Here is a 20,590-nt window from a genome sequence, read left to right as displayed (position 1 = left end):
GTTTAGAGCATTTTTTTCTGAAGATTTGCCTTCCATTCCGTTTACACTTTAGCAGTGAAGCAGCTAGACATGGGGTTTAGTGCTTGATAGAGTCTAGAAGTTAAGGACTTGGTAGATCTATTCTTGAGAAGTAAAGAGAGTTGTGAGTGAGATAGCCATAAGCATTTCATTCTCCGATTTTCTCTATGCTTTCAAAGTGTTGTACCATTTTTTGTTTCAACTTTATTTTGTACCGTTTCGTTTGTTTTTGGTTCATGTTTCATTTTAGTACTTAGGAGTAGGGTAAGTAGAAACTACAACCATCAAATTTGGACTAAAAGATTGAGGGCAAAAAGGGTGAAAACCATATTTTGGCAAAAACAATCATAACTCTGAAATCTTAAAAATTTGATGGTAGAGACTCAAAAGTGATCCAAATTCACAAAATTGTGGATCAAAGACATCAACAGACTCTCTAGAAGCAATCTGAGAGTTTGGCCAGAATCTGTGAAGGAACATGGATCGCGATCCATGTACCCCAGAGACCATTTTTGGTGAAAAGTGATCAGTGACATTGAGCATCATTGGGATATTTCTCTGATCAAGTTTGCTTGAAAGAAACACTCAGAAATCACATCAGAATTGACTGTTAGGGCAAAAACAGCAAAGTAGACATTGTAGACACAAAATTGGAAAAAAACTTGAGATTCTTGGATCCAAATTCAAAAAGGGGTGAGATTTGGCTTCTACAGGTCATAAAAACCAATAGAACAAAATTCATGAAAAAATGCTGCCAAACATGGATCACGATCCATGTACCTTTTTGGAATTTGGGGCTAATATTTGACAAGTAGATTTGTGATAACTAGTGGAACAACTTTGCCAAAAGAGACCATGTCAAAAAATTGAAAAAAATTGGTCAAAATAGCCAAATACAGAAACTAGTCAAAAACTGCAGGACAGACAAAAAAACTTGCTTTTGGATGACAAAAACTAGTCCAAATCCAAAACTTTTGATACCATAGCATCTAGTAAACATGCTGATTTTGATGGTACCAAGAAATGTCAGTTTGGCTTCCAAACATGGATCGCGATCCATGTACCTCATAAAATAATTTTGAAAATTTTTTCATTGAGATTTGAGTAGTAGGTAGCTGGTTCTATTTGGAACAACTTCCCCAAAAGAACCATATACAAAAAAGTTGTAAAAAGTGGTCAAAAGAGCCAAAAATAGAACATTGTCAAAATTGTCTGAGTAGACTGTAGAAGTCAGTTTTGGTTGGGCATAATTGATCCAAAAATCTAAAATCCAAATCCAAAAATTCTTGATGAGCAAGCTATAAACATCATAAGCTATCAACACAACAAAAATTCAGATCAAAAAGTGGTGGAACATGGATCGCGATCCATGTACCCTTGATGAATTTTTAGACAGGAACTTTTCCAGCCTGTGAACAAAAGTCTCCAAAGAAATTTTGTCAAAAAAGTTCAAAACGTGGGTGAAAAGAGCAACAAATTGTTCAAGTGAAAAGCCTAAAACAAACCTATAAATTGACTTTTGCCTGGCCAGGAAAATTCCAAATCACATAAAAACCATATAGTAGGAATCAGGAGACCAAGGAGAAGCTGTGTGCCAAGTTTCAGTGCAATCTCACACATCGGTACATGAATCACAATCCATGTTCCTTTGTCACAGACTGATACCAAACTTGCACCATAGCTAGAGGACATCACCAGGAGTCTAGTGGTCTTTTCAAAAGTGAATTTGGATATCAAAAACCTGTCCAAAAGCCTAGAACTACAAGGTACTCTGAGCAAGTGCCAGAACTGACCTAATTTTCAATCCAGAGGTCCATTTTCAAAAATTTTGATACCATAGGATCTCCTAATCATGCTGAATCTCATGGTACCAAAAAAAGTTAATTTGGGCTCCAAACATGGATCGCGATCCATGTTCCCATAATGACATCTTGAGTTGAAACTTTCCACATGAGAAGTGCATACACAAAGAAACGTATCCCCAAGTTCAATTTTGCAAAAAATTGAGTAAATTTGGGTCAAAAGGGAGAAAAATAGGTGACAGACAGAAAACCACAGTACAGACCTAGTGCTGGTCATTTGACCTATCAAACCAAGTCCAAATCCAAAAAGATTTGAGATTTAGCCTGTGGACATAGTCATTAACAAGTTGCCAAGAGGACAAGTCCAGATGTGGTTGAACATGGATCGCGATCCATGTACCTCAACCTCATAATTTGCTGAAAATTGGTATATGCCTGCTTATGACCTTGTCTACACACAGTAAAAATTTGGAGAAAAGAATTTGACAGGGAACATGGATCGCGATCCATGTACCTCTCAGCATAGTGGGGGTATCTGACTTGATGATCTTGTAGACATACTTGAGGACATCCCAAATCTCAAGTTTGAGCTAAAAATACGTTCTAGAGACCAAGATACAAGCCAAAGTTCCTGTGTTTTGGTCCTGAGACTGTTTTGAGTGCTGTTTCAAGTGCAGTTCACTAAAATTGCCCTAACTTTTGATAGACAACTCCAAATTGAGTCAGGTATAGCTAGGAAGAAAGCTTGCGGGCAATAGCACACACCTAGACCATGTTTTAGAGCTGAATTTTACCATGTTTCCTAATTCCAAACTTTTAGTGTACCCATAACTAGTTTTCAGAAACCAAAAAAATCACAAATTCCTGACTTTTGAGAGACCTTACCAGGAGCAAAAAGAGATAAGTTGCACTAAGCCAAAGTGGGCTTGTCAAGGACAATCTTGAGAGATTTAAGTGCTCCTTAATCATGATAAATCATTCACCACCAGGGTTCTCTACTTCACTCAGAGACATGAAAATGATGCAATGCCGACAACTGGGGGATTGGGAGAATACATAGAGGAGAGGCATCCTCTGATCAACAAACCAACAAACCGAACTTGAGATTCATCAAAGCCAATGAATCCATGAGAGTCCTTACAGATTACACTTATGAGGGCTTGTATAGATTCACAAACGGGGATCCGTATACCTTCTACAGGTGTGTAGAACCCAATGCTAGAGAGTTGACCACCCATAAGAATCTCTATGTCTTCACATATACAGATGCCCACGGAGTGTAAGTTTGGATGGTAGGTAAGTATGGACGTGAGTACAAACTTGTTGACATTAGGAGAAATATGAACCTTGCATGGGCCTTGTAAGGAATCCTAATTTTTAGGGATTAAGGCTAATGTTGTGTGGGGTTTAGGGGGCAAGGGCATTGAAGAAGGTAGTTTTGAGTAGGCTTTTCTAGCCTTTTTTTTAGACAAATGTAGGATGTGGACCTAAAGGGTTGCTTTCTCTCTCTAGCTTTTTTTAAAGTGAAGGAAGCATAGGGGTGTGTCCACATCAGCAATTCCGTGGGTCAAAAAGAGTCAAAATTTGATTTTTTTAAAAAATTTTCATTTTTATTTGTTTTTTACTTAAAACTCCCTCCCAACATATATACATATCCAAAAATCATTTTTTGACCCATTTTTTAACCCACAAGCTTAGAAAGTCCATTTTTTCAAAAACATTTTCCCCCAAAAAGTAATAAACATTTTGTTCTCTCCTCCTCCTCCCTCCTCTCTCCCTCTCCCTCTCCTCTCCCTCTCTGCCCCTACCTTCCTTCTCCTCCCCAATCTCTCCCTCCCCTCCCTCCCTCCCTCCTTCTCTCCTCCCATCCTGCTCGGCCTCTCTATCCTTCCCCCTCTATCTTTTCATCATTTGATTCCTCACACAACAGCTTCCATGGTGCTCACGGACATCACAAATGGTTTGCTTCCACCACCACGTAATCGGCACACCAAAAGCATACATATTCGCTTACCCACGGCATTTGCACCGAAGACCACTAGTGAAGGTGATCAAAGGTCATCACAGGAACGTCGCACCGCTTGTGAGACCAATGTTGACATTTGGGTGGATGGCCATTTGTACCCTTACGATCCTATAAGCCGCTTCCATCCACCGTTTAATAGCCTTTCCACATTTCTTCAATTTCTTGGGAGGGGAGAAGCAGGCTTGTTAGGCTATTGAAAGCGGCTGTGTATGGGTGCAGGTGCTTCTTTGCATATGTGGATGCACGAATGTCAAGCTCTTCACCTCAAGACGACGGCATTACAAGAGAGTGTTGCCTCTTCGGAGAGGGTAGTTAAAAGTCTTGAACAACAAATGCAAGAAAAGGAGTCCCACATCCAGAAGCTTACCAACACCATCACATACTTGAAAGAAACACCCCTTGGTGCAAGGGAACGCAAACGCCCGTATTCATCCATTGAAACTCTTGCACATTCCGGAGGAGCACGCAAATGACGAGTTACAGCCACAAGGTGATTTGGTCTTTACTTGCATGCTGCATTCTTACTTCACACTATTTTCTAACATTTATGTTTATTTGTTGCTAGAAACTTCATCCAGGAGGCATGCGGTGGAACAAGCCAAGATAATCGAGTCAACCTTCTCACTAGTTGTCTCAATACCGAGGAAGTTATTTCTATCTTACAATCACCTGGAGGTAAGCACATTAAGGATGCAGTCACCAAGGACCTTATGCATAAATTAAGAAATGTGGTTAATGATGATGACGTTCAACAAGCTTGTGATGAGGCTGGAATCAGCACCAAAGCCTATCAGGCTATTTTTCAACTCCTAAAGGATGCCCTCAAAGAACATGGCATTGTGGAAAACCTATTTCCCATTCCTCACAAGGTCAAGCTCGCAAAGAAGGACACAAACGAAGATGTGTTCTCCCGCATTGGGACATACCTACACATTGAGGACACAATGCCAACTTCCCTTTATGCTTCGTGCGCAACAAAGACAAGGGGAAAAGGTAAGAAACAATCCATAAGACCTTCGAATAAGGGCTTTCCTTACACAATGTGGAACAATATTTTCGTGGATCTTAGAAGGCTTCAAGAAGCCATGCTTAGATTTTACGAGTTACCTGAAGAAGGTGACACACTTTACTTTTTTCTTTGGTATTATTCTTTTCATAGAAGCTGAAGTTTAAGGTCTTAGCACTATTTATTTTGTAGTGCTTGGCACAAAAGTCGCTTTTGTGCTGAAACTCGATGAGTGTCAAATAGTGAAAGGCCGAAGGTTAGAGAGGCTAAGTGTCACTCTAATGAACGAGGACCTTCTGCAAACCAAGCGAAGGGATTCAGTCGAGCTATATCCCACCCTATCTTTTAGCGTGCAATCGGAGAAAGACATGTGGTGGTTGGGTGCTATTGAGGTGCCCAAAGAGACCAATGGAGTACTTTCGTGGATTTTTGAGAGAACTCCATGGATCACAGAAGTAATACACTCCCAAATTGCAGGTCAGAAGTTGGAGATTGAGGGCTTTGGTAGTTATGATGTGGAGTGGCACTTAGGTGGGGATTTGAAGACCATAAAGTGTTTGCTTGGCTGCAAACAAGGGGCTTCTTCTTTCATGCCTTGTCCATTTTGCACTCGAGGGTACAAACCTAATGGACAAAAATCACATAAGAGCACTGTAAAGGCCAGTTACATGCTTCCATGGCAAGGGCATGGAGAACAAGGGTTAGATTGTCATGATTTCGGAGATGAAGGTAGAGAATGGGAAGCGTCTATTCTGAGATGTCCCATGCTCAATGCCCCAGACCGTGATCAAAAGGACCACACTTGGAATCCAATCTTTCGATTTCCTCTATCGAATGTACATTTTTGTACATTACACGCATTCATGCGTATTTTTGATAGGCTATTGAAGCTCCACATTGACTATGCTTTCACAATGAAATCGTTGGAAAAGTCCCAGGAAGCGATCGAAAGAGTGGAGGTACTCTTGAATTCCATTGGCTGTCACGGTGGAAATGTGTCTATAGTTGCTGCAAAGAACACAGGGGAGGCCCATGAAATTGCTCAACAAGTGTCAATGAGTGGACAAAAAGCTAGACAATTTTTGAAGAAAGTTTCCCAAGGAAATCCAAGTCGATATGATGCTCAAAGCAGTTCCAACCAGCAGGCAGGTAACCTTTGGGAGCTTTGGAAGGAGTTATGCAAAGCTACTACTGACAATGATTCAAATGGCGAGCTTGCAAACAAGCGCAAGCAAGTTTGGGCCCATTTTGATAAAATGGTCAAGCTTATGAGCCTTAACAGCACAACAGAAGAACAACGGCAATCATTTCAAGAAGCTTTGGTGGATTTTACCAAGGTCTTCACCCTTTCTTGTGGTGAAAATAACATCACACATTACATGGTAAGTCATTCATGGTGTATTCATTACAAGGGATTGTTTTTATTTACTAATGTGGATCGTTTGCTCATGTGAACAGCATATCTTGTTTGCGCATGGTGCATTTTTTATGCACAAGTATGAATCGCTTGAAATTTTTACACTCAAGGCATGGAGAAGTCCCATTATCGAGCAAGGGGAGTGTACTTCAAAAATACTCGACATGGTGGTGGAATGGTGCAATCCAATTATTTGGAGGAGATGTTCAACTGGTTTTTTCGCACAACATTTGCTCATAAGCTCACAATGGAGCGTGCGCGACAATCCAAGATTGCTATTGAAGTGCGCAAATGGAGTCGTCAAGAGCATAGCAACAAGTGGCAAATGTCGCAAGGTCCCACCAAGCATGCTGCATGGCGGCGATGCAGAGTGCGACAAGGATCAAAGTGGATACTGCGCGAGTCACTAAACGTGAACGCAGTGTCCAACTCTTAGCGACATTTTTATTTTAAAAATAATACTTCTTTTAAAAAAATTAGTGTGAACAGGGCCCTTTTTAAATGGGCCCTTATAAATATTGCATGCTCTCATAAATCACTCATTTCTTAAGAATAGGTGAGCTCTTACCAACAAAATGGCGCGCACCAAACAAACCGCGAAAGAGCATCCGCCTGCCAACAAAAACACCCTCCAAGGATGTGAGAAGCCGTCATGGCTTAAAGGCACAAGAAAACGGCCACGAACACCTGGCCGTTCCAGGAACTCTTCTGGTAGTGGGCATGGTGGTAGGGCACGAGAGTCATCAAGGACTGTTGAATCTCCACCTCCTCAAGATATAACACCTAGAAAGAGAATGAAGCAACGTGCCCAGCGCTGGAGAGAAGCAGAGGGCCAGCAAACGTCAGAGTCCGATAGGGAGCAGCCGTCGCGCCCCCAATCACAAGCAGGACCATCCAGGACTCGGGTGGTCAATACAGACACCGAATTAGAGAGTGAGCCACCATGGCTGCGAGAAAAAATACCGCGCACACACCGGGTGGCTGTTGGGGGGAAGACATTGCCTCAAGGCAAGGGAGCTCTCCCCACACGACAAGATCGGCAACCAAGGGAAGAGGAAGAATCAGAAGAGGCTGCAGAACCAGCCCCTAATCATGTAAACAGACGCAAGTCTAAGTTTTTCAAGAAGCCTACACGCCGCCCGCCAGCAAATGTGCAAGTGCCCCCAAGACAACCACAACGGCGCCGAAAAATAGCAAGGGCATTTGCAGAAATCCACCACTACCAGAAGACGACGGAGCTCTTGATTCGACGCGCCCCCTTTGCTCGCACTGTGAAGGAAGTGCTTCAAAGCTATGGAAATTAGTATAGAATGCAAGCAATAGCGCTAGAGGCTATTCAAGAAGCTGCAGAGGCCCACATCATTTCAGTGTTGGAAGATACCAACCTATGTGCCATTCATGCAAAGCGAGTGACAATACAGCCAAAAGATATGCAGCTTGCACGACGATTGCGACGAGACTTCGAGCATTAGCCGAAGTTACCCCTCTTTTTGTATTGCACACCCTTATCTTTGTAATGATTTGACTTTCCAATGACAATATGATCAACAGTTGTGTCTACTCTGTCTATTATCTTTGTAATTTCAAGTTCTGTATGTAATTGCAGTCAATTTCAGTAAATTTGTGCATTTTAAGTACCCTTAGGGGTAGATAAGCCTACAAGGGGCAGAAAAAGGCCTGGCCACAAGGGCGCGCAAATGGCCCATCCAAAACTGATGGATGGGCCATTTGCGCGCCCTTGTGGCCAGGCCTTTTTTTGCCCCTTGTAGGCTTATCTACCCCCAAGGGTACTTAAAATAACCAAATTTACTAAAACCTATTGGTTTTGCATCAATATTTTATATGGATCCTTATGGACACCTTTTTTTGGTCATTTCAAGCTTTGAATTCCTTATAGGATATCAAAACAAATAACATATTGTGAAACCAAGTGTCCAATGTAATTTGACTTTTTGGTGCAAGGGTGTAGTAGGTAGAGCTAAAGCAAGTGATAGTTTGCTGGAAACTTCATTTCATAATTGATTTGAGCTTTTCTAGTGTCCTTGAGTGTGAACATATACTGGAATTGCCATAAAAAGGTTGCATTTAAATGAATGATGCAAAACCAATCCATTGCAATAAATTTGTGCTTTTTAAGTACCCTAGGGGGTAGATTGGCCTATAAGGGGCAAAAAAATGCCTGGCCACAAGGGCGCGCAAATGGCCCATCCAAAACTGATGGATGGGCCATTTGCGCGCCCTTGTGGCCAGGCATTTTTTGCCCCTTATAGGCTAATCTAACCCCCTAGGGTACTTAAAAATCACAATTATACTCAAATTGACTGCAATTACATACCTTGAAATAACAAAGTCAAAAAACAATTCATATCACCAATTGAAACAATTTTCAAGATTGACAAATCAGATTGAAAAGAATTTGCAATATAGAGAGACAATTTCAAATATTTTTTATTCCTTCTAGCACGGCGATTTTACTAGACTCACTCTTATGTATATACCCTACCCCCTCAAGAGGGAATGAGAGCATGTGGGGCAAGTCCTCCACTCTCCTCCCTTCTCTTCCCACTTGCACCCTTAGACTTTCTAATTTGGGCCTAGTTCCTTACTAGAAATTGACGGTTTTAGGGATTCCGAGGGCATAAAGTGACCAAACGGAGGGCTGTAAAGCACGGCATGTCCCTCTGACCGAGACTCTCGTTTTGAGCTATCATACGTTCTATTCTATAGCTGGGTCAGAAAAAAAGGACCAAACAATAAAAAAATAAATAAATAAGAAAAGACTTGGGTTGCAAAACACCCAAAATTACTAGGTGAGCAGCCTTCACGGGCCCTCACTGACACTTATAGGGGATCCAAGTCATATGAACCTACGCTCTGGACGAGTGTTAGAGCAGGAGCATATTGGTAGTGCCTCCATTTACGCGGGCACCCATTATTCCTCCACCCTAGGTTCTGGACCTTCGGCCGGGACTCAAGGTAGTGCGACCCAAGATCCTCATATCGCGTCTAGTGATTCTTCCTCTGACTACGAAGTCATGGAGGGGTATCCTACACCAAACCCTGATAGTTCAAGTCAAGACATGCATGCCATGGGCCCACGGCCCGGGTCCAGCGTGTTTAGCCGCTTAAAAGAGACCCTTAGTAGAGCTACTCGCTCCGAACATGCGGTTAATGAAATAAATGAAGGGAGTGGGGAAGTAAATTCGTCATTCATGCCTAAAATGGACCCTATGCTTCTTGAGAGTGTGCATGTGAATGTTCCATCCACTGAACCTCCTGATCCTTTAGGACTATCTCCCTCTGAGGTTTTACTACCCAATGGTAGGAGTCTTGCCGAAGTACAAGAGATCGAACGCTATATGAAAGCAACAAGGGAGAGGGAAATTGAGAACCTACGAAGGCTAGAACAAAGTCGAGCCCTGAAAGCAAAGGCTCCTATGACAACAATCATGCCAGCCGAGCAACCGAGTACTCCCAAGGTAGCAGTCACAGAGGGGCAAGTTATGGGGAGCAATAATGCTTCCACTTCAAGGGAAACCTCCAGCACGCCAGGCCTAGATGGGATATTCCTAAACAAAAATTGGGAGTATGACCTACAAGCCGAAGCTTTAACTGATCGGTACACAAGACACACCTATCATGTGGGTTGGTTAGATGTTCTACAATCCACATCGGGTGCTACTAGCATAGATGAGCAACAACAGAAAGTCTCTGATGTCCTCCATAGGATTGTCGAGTTAGAAAGACAGAACACAGGGATCAACATGCCTTCAACATGCCTAATGAGATTCTTGGATACGGGAAAGGCCAACCAACCAACCCTGCCACAACTGGAGACTCTCTCAGTGAGCCCCATTGATCCTCCATATGTTGTTTCTCCAGGAGCCTCAGTACAATCTGAGCCCACAAGTGGCAGCTTTACCTTCCCAGATCTAGCTCATCTTTCTCTTAATGACACTACGGCTACCATGCATATCCCAATGGTGAGCATGACAAGAAGTACACCATGGAGTTCATTTGTTAACACTGCACCGATGCCTAGTAGCACAGTGCCCCCAACTATACCTACATGTATGTATCAATCATGTGCACCTGTCGTACCTCAGGCTCATGTAGCTCGTACACCTCCGATTATTCCAAGAGCTTACAATCCACAATGGAATTATCCAAGCTCTTATACAAGTGGAGCCATGCCATTTAATAATAACATGCCATATCAGGCACCCCCTATGCCTAGGGCCACGCCTATAAACTTTGGACCACCGTCTGGTGCACCACCATACGAAATTTGGGACCCAAGAGCCGCGCGTATGCCAAGGCCAAGGCCAACTCCCATCTCACATGTGGTTCCAGGAGCACATACACCAATTATACCTGCTCAAATAGGAGATTTGGCAGCATTTGCTCAAACTATCGGTGGCTCTATTGCGGAAAACATGCGTAGTGCACCTGATAGAGAGGCTAGGAGCAAGGCAGTTCAAGTAGCTAAGCTCACACAAAAATTCAGTGGAGACGGAGATGCTAGAAAGCATATGGAAGTCTTTGAACATGTGTGCGATTCCTTGGAAGAGCACAATGAGCTACATAAGTGTAAGGCTTTGAGTTTGACCCTAAGCGGAAAGGCTGGAGATTGGTATAGAACCTTAAGAGTAGAAGAGAAAACGATCTACTCTACTCTTAGGAGACTGTTCTTAAAAGAATACATATGAGAGGGAGTACTTTGGGGTGTAGCCTCTCAGCTCCAGAAAGCCCAACGAGAAAAAGGTGAATCCGTGAGAGACTTCATTAGTCGCCTAAAGAATTTGAATTCTCGATGCAATCCAAACGAGCGATTCAACAACAACCAATTGCTCGATAGATTCATTAGGGGACTACGACATGAAAGTATCTATAATGGCCTAGTCATTAGAGGTATCACTACTTGGGAAGCAGTCACCATGAATGCAATCCAATTGGAGGATAATTTAATCATTGCAGGGGAAAGAGTGTCTGCCGAGCCGAAGTCAAGTAGCTCGCAAGCATCAGGGCATGAGCCAATGAAGATAAAGCCAATCGTGAAAGAGCAAACGATATCTGAGATGACTTTGGCAGATCTCACCAAGGCCATCCAAGAAAGCCTTAGGGGTAATCGTGCTCCACAAAACACTCATATGTATCCAAGAAGGGAGCAACAATGGTGCTCAATTTGCTTGGGCCCACATACTATGAGTGAATGCCCTACTTTCAGAGTAAAGTTTAACGGGACTTGTAACGCGTGTGGTAGGTATGGCCATCAAGCGAAGGATTGCCTAATGCTTAAACGAATCATGGAAAATAGACCGCCTATAGCTTGGGCAGACTCACCTCGAGTTCCTGCATTGATGCCTACCCCAACCATGGAGCAACAGTTGCCATTACAGCACATGGTCCCTAGAACCCAAAATGTGGTCCAAATTACACCGTTGCCACCTCCAGTGCTAAGACCGCAACCCCCTCATCCAAGAGTTACACCTATGAACCAAATAGGTTGCGAGTCATCTAGTACTTATGTAGATTGTGAAGGGAACATAGACCCTAGTATCACCTATGGAGTCTAAACCGGTCTTTATTGCTCAAGACCTTACCGAAACTGAAGAGGCTGTACTTAAGGAGCTCCTCAAGAAATACAAGGATATCTTTGCTTGGACATATCATGACATGAAGGGCGTTCCACCTTCTGTGGTGCAACATACAATTCCCATGATCAACAATGCTAAACCCGTCTAGCAACGACCCTATCCAATGAATCCTAAGTACGCCAAAATTGTACAAGAGGAGATTGAAAAACTTATCCAATGTGGATTCATATACCCTATTGAGCACTCAGAATGGGTTTCTCCAATAGTCATTGTGCCAAAAAAGAATGGGAAACTAAGAGTGTGCGTGGACCTCAAGAAAGTTAATGCAGCCACTAGGAGAGATCATTATCCCTTGCCATATTCAGAACATGTGCTTGAAAGAGTTGCGAGCAAGGAAGCTTATAGCTTTGTAGATGGGTACTCTGGTTACAATCAAATCACAATTGCATTAGAGGACCAAGCTAAAAATGCTTTTATCACATAGTTTGGAGTGTTTGCATTTCGTGTTATGGCTTTTGGCTTAACGAATGTCCCTGCTACATTCCAACGATTAATAAACACTGCGTTTAAAGAATTTCTAAAGGAGTTTTGTGAAGCTTTCCTAGATGACCTTTGTGTTTATTCTTCTTGGGAGAAGCATTTGTTATATCTACGAAAAATATTTGAATGGTGCAGATTTTATCGCATCTCATTGAACCCTTTCAAATGCCAATTTTGGGTTAAGCATGGAGTCATTCTAGGGCATATAGTGTCCAAGAACGGGATATCCACAGATGAGAGTAAGATTAAAGCCATTGCCGATTTGCCACCACCTACTAACTATAAAGGAGTTCAAAGATTTATGGGCCATGTTGGTTATTATTGAAGGTTTATTTTAAACTTTGCCGAGATAGCGCGTCCATTGTACAAGCTTCTTATCGAGTTTCACTGGACGGAAGAATGTCATCAATCTTATGAGTTATTAAAGAAGGCCCTAACAAGTGCTCCAATCCTGCGAACACCCTATTGGAATGTACCTTTTCATATGCATATTGATGCATCAAATTTTGCTATTGGGTGTGTTCTAACTCAACCAGGAGAACATAAATTGGACTACCCTATTAGCTTTGCAAGTCGCCAATTAAATGATGCCGAGATGAACTACACTACTACAGAGTGCGAAGGTCTAGCTATGATTTACGCAGTAAAGAAATTTCGCTATTACCTTCTTGCTACCAAGTTTGTGTTTTATGTTGATCATCAAGCATTGCTATATTTGGTAAACAAGCCGTGTTCCACAGGTCGAATTACACGATGGTTGTTAATTCTTCTTGAGTTTGACTTCACCCTTGTTGTGAGGCCTGGGAGGAAACATGTCATGGCGGATCATTTATCTCGTATCCCTAATGGCGAAGCTCCTACAGGGGTTGATGATGAATTGCCTGATACTCCTTTGTTCATTGTTGAGACAATGCCTGAATGGAGTGAAAAGATTGTTAACTTCTTAGTTAATGGTTTTCCACCCAAAGAACTGTGAAAAGATATAGCTCAAAAATTAATCAAGGAATGCGAACCCTATTGCTTACTGGCTGGAACTCTCTATAAGAGAGGAAAAGATGATGTTCTTAGACGATGTGGCCGCGAGGATGAGTATTTATATATTCTACAAGAGGCACACATGGGCGTAGATGGTGGTCACTTTTCAGGAAACTTGACTGCCCGAAAGATCTTACAGTCAGGCTATTGGTGGCCCACTCTGTTTAAGGATGCATCACTTTTTGCAAAGGGATGTGATGAATGCCAACGCTTCAAGAAGCCAAAAAGAAGTGATAGGATGCCTCTACATCCCATCAAGGTAACCCAACCATTTGAAAAGTGGGGCTTAGACTTTGTAGGACCGATTAGTCCGGCTGCACGTAACACGCAATCACGATATATCATTGTGGCTACCGACTATGTAACCAAATGGGCTGAAGCAAAAGCAACACGGAAGGCGGATGCAAAAACAACAGCTAAGTTCCTCTTTGAGAACATTATCACACGTTTTGGATGCCCCTTTGAACTTGTTAGTGACAATGGAACTCATTTTATAAATGAAGTAATAAAATAACTCACATCAAACTTCATGATATCTCACCACAAGTCTACACCCTATTATCCCCAAGAAAATGGCCAAGCTGAGAGTACCAACAAAACTCTCATCTCCATTTTGACAAAGACAGTCGAGGCTCATCGCACTGATTGGGACCTAAAGCTTACATCAGCTTTATGGGCTTATCGTACTGCGTATAAAGTTGCTATTAATTGCACACCGTTTAAGATGGTGTATGGCCAAGAAGCAGTTATGCCATGGGAGTTTGTCATTCCTAGTCTTCGAGTAGCTTCTCAAGAAGGTTGGGATGGTAACCCCTTAGTGGAGCGATTATATATCCTGGAAAGGCTAGATGAAGAAAGGCAATTAGCTGTGCGAAATGCTCTAGTGGAGAAGGATAGGAGAAAAAAGTGGTTTGATAGCCATTTAAATGATAAAGACATCAAGGTTGGTGATAAAGTTCTTATGTACGGGGTACGTAATGAAAAGAAGAAATTGAAATACGCTGGTAAGGGACCATATCGAGTGTGTGAAATTACTCCGCAAGGTACTGAGGCGGTCCGGGGCGGGCAACAAGAGAGGCCACCTCTAAACACCCCTCAAGGCTCCCGTGCTGCTCAATTGGGGCTGGGGCAACCACAAGCACAACACAACAACAAACCCACAGCCAAACCCAAACAAGATAGGGGCACCACCTAGTTATGGTATGCGAACTAGGACGCAAGAGAGATTTTGGCACAACCAAGAAGATGCACCACACAACACACACAAACAACCTCACACCAAGACACGCACAAACTGGACCAGAGAGAGCTAGAGCAAAGGGAAGAGAGAGAGAAAAGGATCTTGCGTAATACCTTATTTGTGACTTGCAAATGGAGATGGTTCGTTATGATGCTATCGTAGAACTTGTATAAACTCACTCAATGCTTAGTGATTGCTAAAACATTGCCAAAACACACACACACTGTCTTAGGGTGTGGGAGACCTCTCACCACAATACCCTCTTACAATGGACACAAAACTGGCAATGAAAAACACACTAAAACACTTTCTAAAATCAAGATCAACCGATAAAAACTCAAATACACAAGTCACCTTGAATTCACCAAACCGTATTGCACAAATGGAAGGACGAAGATTTGAACGTCGAATCACGCCTTTGATGCACCAAAACTCAATTTATTGATGATGAAGCAGCATATACAATAGTGGTTTTGAGGTTTGTGGAACTCACACTCTCTCACTTGCAATGTGTAGCTCGAAGGCTTCTCTCACACCAAGAGTGAAGCTCACAAGTGGTTGCTACACCTAAGTCTCTCCTCACGCATAGAGTGTTGGGGTGCTATGTGAGATGTTGGCGGTTGTTTTGCAAGAAGGAGAGGGGCCTATTTATAGGTTGGAGACCCCTCATTAGGATTATTGGAAATCCTAATTTACAAGCTAACAAATCAAGATTATGATTTTTTTGAATATCAAAACATTGTGGGCCTTCTTTGTCTGCTTGAGTCATGGGTGTGGGCTCAAAAGAGAGCATTATTGATGGTAGATAAGGTGAAAGTAAGTAAGGAGAGGGAGGGAGAGAGAGAGAGAGAGAGAGAGAGAGAGAGAGAGAGAGAGAGAGAGAGAGAGTTACTATACACATGTCTTGAGGTGAGGTGTCTTTTATGGTTAGGTCAATGGCTATTTTGTGTTAGTATGTTAGTGGTTAGTGTTAGTAATCACTAGAAAGTTAATGATATATTTACAATGGGTAGAATGGGTGGGATGGTTGGAGTAAGATGGTTGAATGAAGTGAACAAATCCTTGTGATGGTGAAGCTTGAAGAAGTTTTGGACTTACTTGTGTAGGTTCTCAAAATGACCATCGATCTTCTTCTTCGTCTTCTCTTCTTTACGCCACCGCTGCCAAGGTTGATCATCGTGATGAAAATGGTAATTCCGTTGATGAGATCTTTTGATTTGCAGAGGTTAAGCATGGTACACATGCTGAATTTATGTATATATATAAGGAGTAAGATGGAATTGTACTTTGGAGATAATAGAGAGAGGCATAGAGATGGTGTATGTACATGGAGAGCTCATATGAGAGCTATGGGAGTAAGTGGGGAGGTTAATGGTGAAGAAGGTGAGAGAAACCATTGAAGGTGCAGGTTTGAGTGAGGGATTGAGAGAAATGTGTGTGTGTGTGTGTGTGTGTGTGGAAAGAGGTGAGAGAAGACTATGGGCTACTTGTGAAAAAAGTGGGCAGACTGGGGTCCACTCAAAAAATCATAGCTCACCGCTGGTAGCTCCAAAAATCATGAAAAAATTTGAGGTGATTATTCAGAGCGTGGGCTACATTTTCTCTTTTGACCACTGCTCCAAATTCGGAGTGGAAATAGGTGCCAAAATTCTCACCAAAAAGCCTGTTTTTATGCTTGTAAAAGTCTTTTAGTGGACCCCTCCTTTGTTGAATTTGTACAATGCATCCAAGAGTGAGCCCCTCCTTTGTCATATCATAATACAAAGCATCCAAGTTGCCCTTGACACATGCATGGAGGAGGATTATTGGTGAATAAAGAAATATATACATGGTGGGACTAGTGTATGGACTATTCATGGACTTTAGCTCAATGAGCACATGGTGTTAGAATAATGAGTAAAAATAATAATAAAAATATGGAGGAGTTATGGATATGGAAAGATATTGGAATCATATGATATGGTCCCTCTTTGAATTATTTTGGGTGAAAGAGGAAAAGGTATGCAAGTAAATAATATAATAAACTTGACCAATGAGTAGAAATCAATTTTTTGTTTTCACGAGGGTGAGGGTGAAAATGTGGGAGTGATTTGTATAAAGGAAAAATATAAGGTTAGAGTATGTACATATTGGCAAAAAATATACTTATGGTGTAAGAGGATGAAAGAAGGTGTACATATGTTTAATAAAACACACACCTAAGTAGAAATATTTAAATAAAATACCAAAATAATTATAAAAAATCCCTATATTTAGGCCATATAAACAATGAAATATTTACACACAAAGAGGCCATAATATACTTTTATTTTTTATTATTTTTTATTTTTTTTGGCTCACCTAGCCCAGTGACTAGCTAGCTGAGGGTTTTTAAGAAGATATGGGAAAAGCCCCCTAACTCACACACGCCTATGTACAGTGAAATGGTAGGGATAGCCATAGCGTTTGGGTGAATTTGGTAGGGTGGAGTAATCTAGTATGGCAATTATGGAGAGCCGAAAAACGGCTATCATTAGCCCTTCCCCCAGGATGATGGTATATTCATGTACCATCATAGAGCATCTTTTCCAAAGAGAGTGCTTCAGAGTCCTTGACGAGATCTTCATTGTTTGGCCCCTCAGAATTTTGGCTGGAGTTACACTCATGCTTCATGTAACAATACTTACATGAGACAGCGGCCTTTGGACAGATCTTTGGTAGATCCTTTGGTAGAAGGCGACTCAAATAGGGCTTCAAGCGATACCCGTTTACCTTCCTGGAGTGCTCTTTACCATTCATGTCCATAAGCTGATAGTAACTAGAATTGAAAGCCTTCTTGACTATGTATGGCCCTTGCCATCTAGTTTCAAACTTGGCATCAAAACGATTGTCAAGTCGATTGTCATACCTTAGCACAAGCCCTCCTTCCTTGATGCCTTTGTCCTTCAGTGTCTTGTCGTGCGTTTCTTTCGCTTGTGTGGCTTTCCTCTTGTAGCACTCGTATGCTGCTTCTCTTTTCCACTCAAGCTCCACTAACGTAAGAAGTCGATCCATCCATACCTCTTGATCATCTTGTGCTCCTTTTCCATGAAGTCGCATTGTTGGAATGTTGAGCTCGATAGGCTGCAAAGCCTCTTGACCATAGACCAAGTGAAATGGTGTGAACTCCGTGGCTTCCCTATATGTGGTTCGATATGCCCACAAGGCACCATCCAAGAAGTCACCCCATAATTTTGTCTTGTTTTGCACCATCTTTCTAATGATTCCTGCAATGACACCATTAGCCTTCTCCACCAAATCATTTGACTGTGGGTAGTATGGTGTGCTATGACGATGTAGAATGTGAAGCTCTTCACAAACTTCTGTGAGCAAGCCCTTCCTAAACCTTGGACCATTATTAGAAACAATCTCCAAAGGTGTGCCAAATCTGCAACAAATGTGAGTGTACACAAACTTGTTAACTGTCCTCTCATTCACTCTTGCCACACTTTGAGCTTCCACCCACCTAGTCATATAGTCTACAGCCACTAGAATGTAGAGTTTACCATTTTTTGTCCTAGGCAGAGGACCCATAGCATCAATGCCCCACTTTTCAAAGGGTCCATTTGCAAGCACTATTTGCCTCGGGCCATGCACCAACCTTCTATTTCCATTTATCTGACAATTGTGACAGCTTTTACACCAATGTTGAACATCCACATGCAAGCTTGGCCAAACATACCCCGCAAGCAAAATCTTCTTCACAGTTGATTCTTGGGAAAAATGACCACCACATGCCTCTTCATGCAAACCTTTTAGAATGGCTGGAATTTCCTTGATAGTTGGTACTCTTCTGCACACTTGATCCTTCCCTTTTTGATAGAGGGAGCCTTCTAGGAAGAGATAGAAACTTGCCTTCTTCATGAGTCTCCTCTTCTGAGCCTTCGTGAAGTCTTGTGGAAACTCACCCTCCAAAATGTAGCCGATAATGGGAGCCAATGACTCCAATCCCTGGTATCTCGGTTGCTTGACAGCTGCTGCCACCATGATGACCTGCACTTCTCTCTCAACACATGTAACTGCTTGTTGTGCAAGTAAATCGGCATCTTCATTTTGTTTCCTCGGAATATGATATAGTTGCACTTCTTCAAACTGATTAAACATCTTACGAATGGCATGAACTTTTGTCCTTAAGCTTTCATTCTTGCATGCCCAAATGCCTAAAATCTGTTTAACAATGAGAAGTGCATCTCCCTTTACCATGAGACGTTTTATCCCTTGGCCAATGCACATCTTCAAACCATGAAGTAGTGTGTCATATTCTGCTTCATTGTTGCTAGTTGAACCTGGTAGATTGACCTTCTCTTTCATGACCACCTCTCCACTTGGGTTGAGCAACACTAGCCCTCCCCCTGCTTTTCCTGTGGCTCGTCGAAAAGCTCCATCAAAGAACAAGGTAAAAGCATTGGGAATACTTTTTGGTGGTGGCAATGGTAGGGTCTTTACTTGAGGCACCTTAATTTCCTTCTCATGTACCCTATAAGTGAGAATCCCTGCCAATTGTGCACGCACACTATCTTCTACCTTGAAAGAGTATTGGAACTCTTGCAACTCCATAATCCACTTTGAGATCCTAGTACTAAGATTCATTTGAGATGACACCCAAGGGAACAAATTTTCTGCAGTGAGAATTACAAAAGGTTTTGGTAGTAAGTAGGATCTAAACTTTCTCACCGCAAACATGAGAGAAAGCATCATGAGTTCTGCTTCTGTGTAGTCTTTCTCCAAAGCATTCATGACCCTACTAGCAAAGTAGATGGGTCGCATCCTTGTACTGTGGGGATCTTGTTGTAGCAACACAGCACCAATTGTTTCCCTTCCAACACTAGAGCTAACAAAGAATGTGTACTCCCAACAAGGAGGCATGAGTGTTGGTAGCTCTGACAAAATGACTTTAATGTTACAAAAATACTCTTCAAGCTCATCAGACCATGCAAATTCTACTTGTTGTGTCAACTTTTGCAAAGGATGAAGCAACTCCGAGGCTAAGTGAATGAAGCGTGACATATACTTCACCTTCTGAATGAAAGAGATGACCTCCTTAAGACTCTTCGGTGATGGGAGCTCAATAAGAGCCTTTGCCTTTGAAGGATCCACCTCAATGCCTTTATAGGAAACCTTGTGACCAAGCAAGATCACTTCATCCTCAGCTATGTGACACTTGTCGGGGTTGAGTTGACCTCCCATGTCATAGAGCTTCTTTAAACCTTCTTCTACCCTTTGTAGATGCAATGATTTTGAGCTATAAATGCAAAAATCATCAATAAAAACCCTAATGGACTTTCCAAAGAATGCTTGAAACACCATGTTCATGAAGCGTTGGAAAGTTGCAGGAGCATTTGTCAGGCCAAATGGCATGACTCTAAAAGCATAACAACCCCAAGGAGTGATAAAGGTTGTTTTCAATTGATCCTCCAATGCGATACCTATTTGAAAGTAACCCGAGTAGCCATCGCACACAGTGTACTTCTCATGACCAGCTACCTCATTTAGTATCTCATCCTGGAATGGGAGGGGAAAGTGATCTCTTTTTGTTGCCTCATTGAGTGGACGATAATCCACACACACCCTCCACTTGCCGTTTTTCTTAGGAGGGACAACAACGGGAGAGACCCACTCTGAATTCTCCACTGGATAAATGAAACCTGCTGCTAGAAGCTTTCTTACCTCCTTGAGTAGAGCCTGCTCCTTAATGACTCCTAGCCTTCGTAGCTTTTGAGCCTTAGGTGTGGCCTCTGGCTTCAACTCAATCTTGTGTTGAACAACATCTACTCCACGCACATCGGTGTAGTCTTTAGCAAAAAGCCTCGGAAATTTCCTTAGCACACATTTGAACTCCTCTCTTTCATCCTTTGTAAGTGTTGTAGACAACATACCTTCTAACATTCCTT

This window comes from Adiantum capillus-veneris, chromosome 24, assembly GCF_014529385.1.
Source record: "Adiantum capillus-veneris isolate H3 chromosome 24, ASM1452938v2, whole genome shotgun sequence".
In the NCBI taxonomy this organism is placed as follows: Eukaryota; Viridiplantae; Streptophyta; class Polypodiopsida; order Polypodiales; family Pteridaceae; genus Adiantum; species Adiantum capillus-veneris.
Note: the sequence above shows the minus strand (reverse complement) of the source record.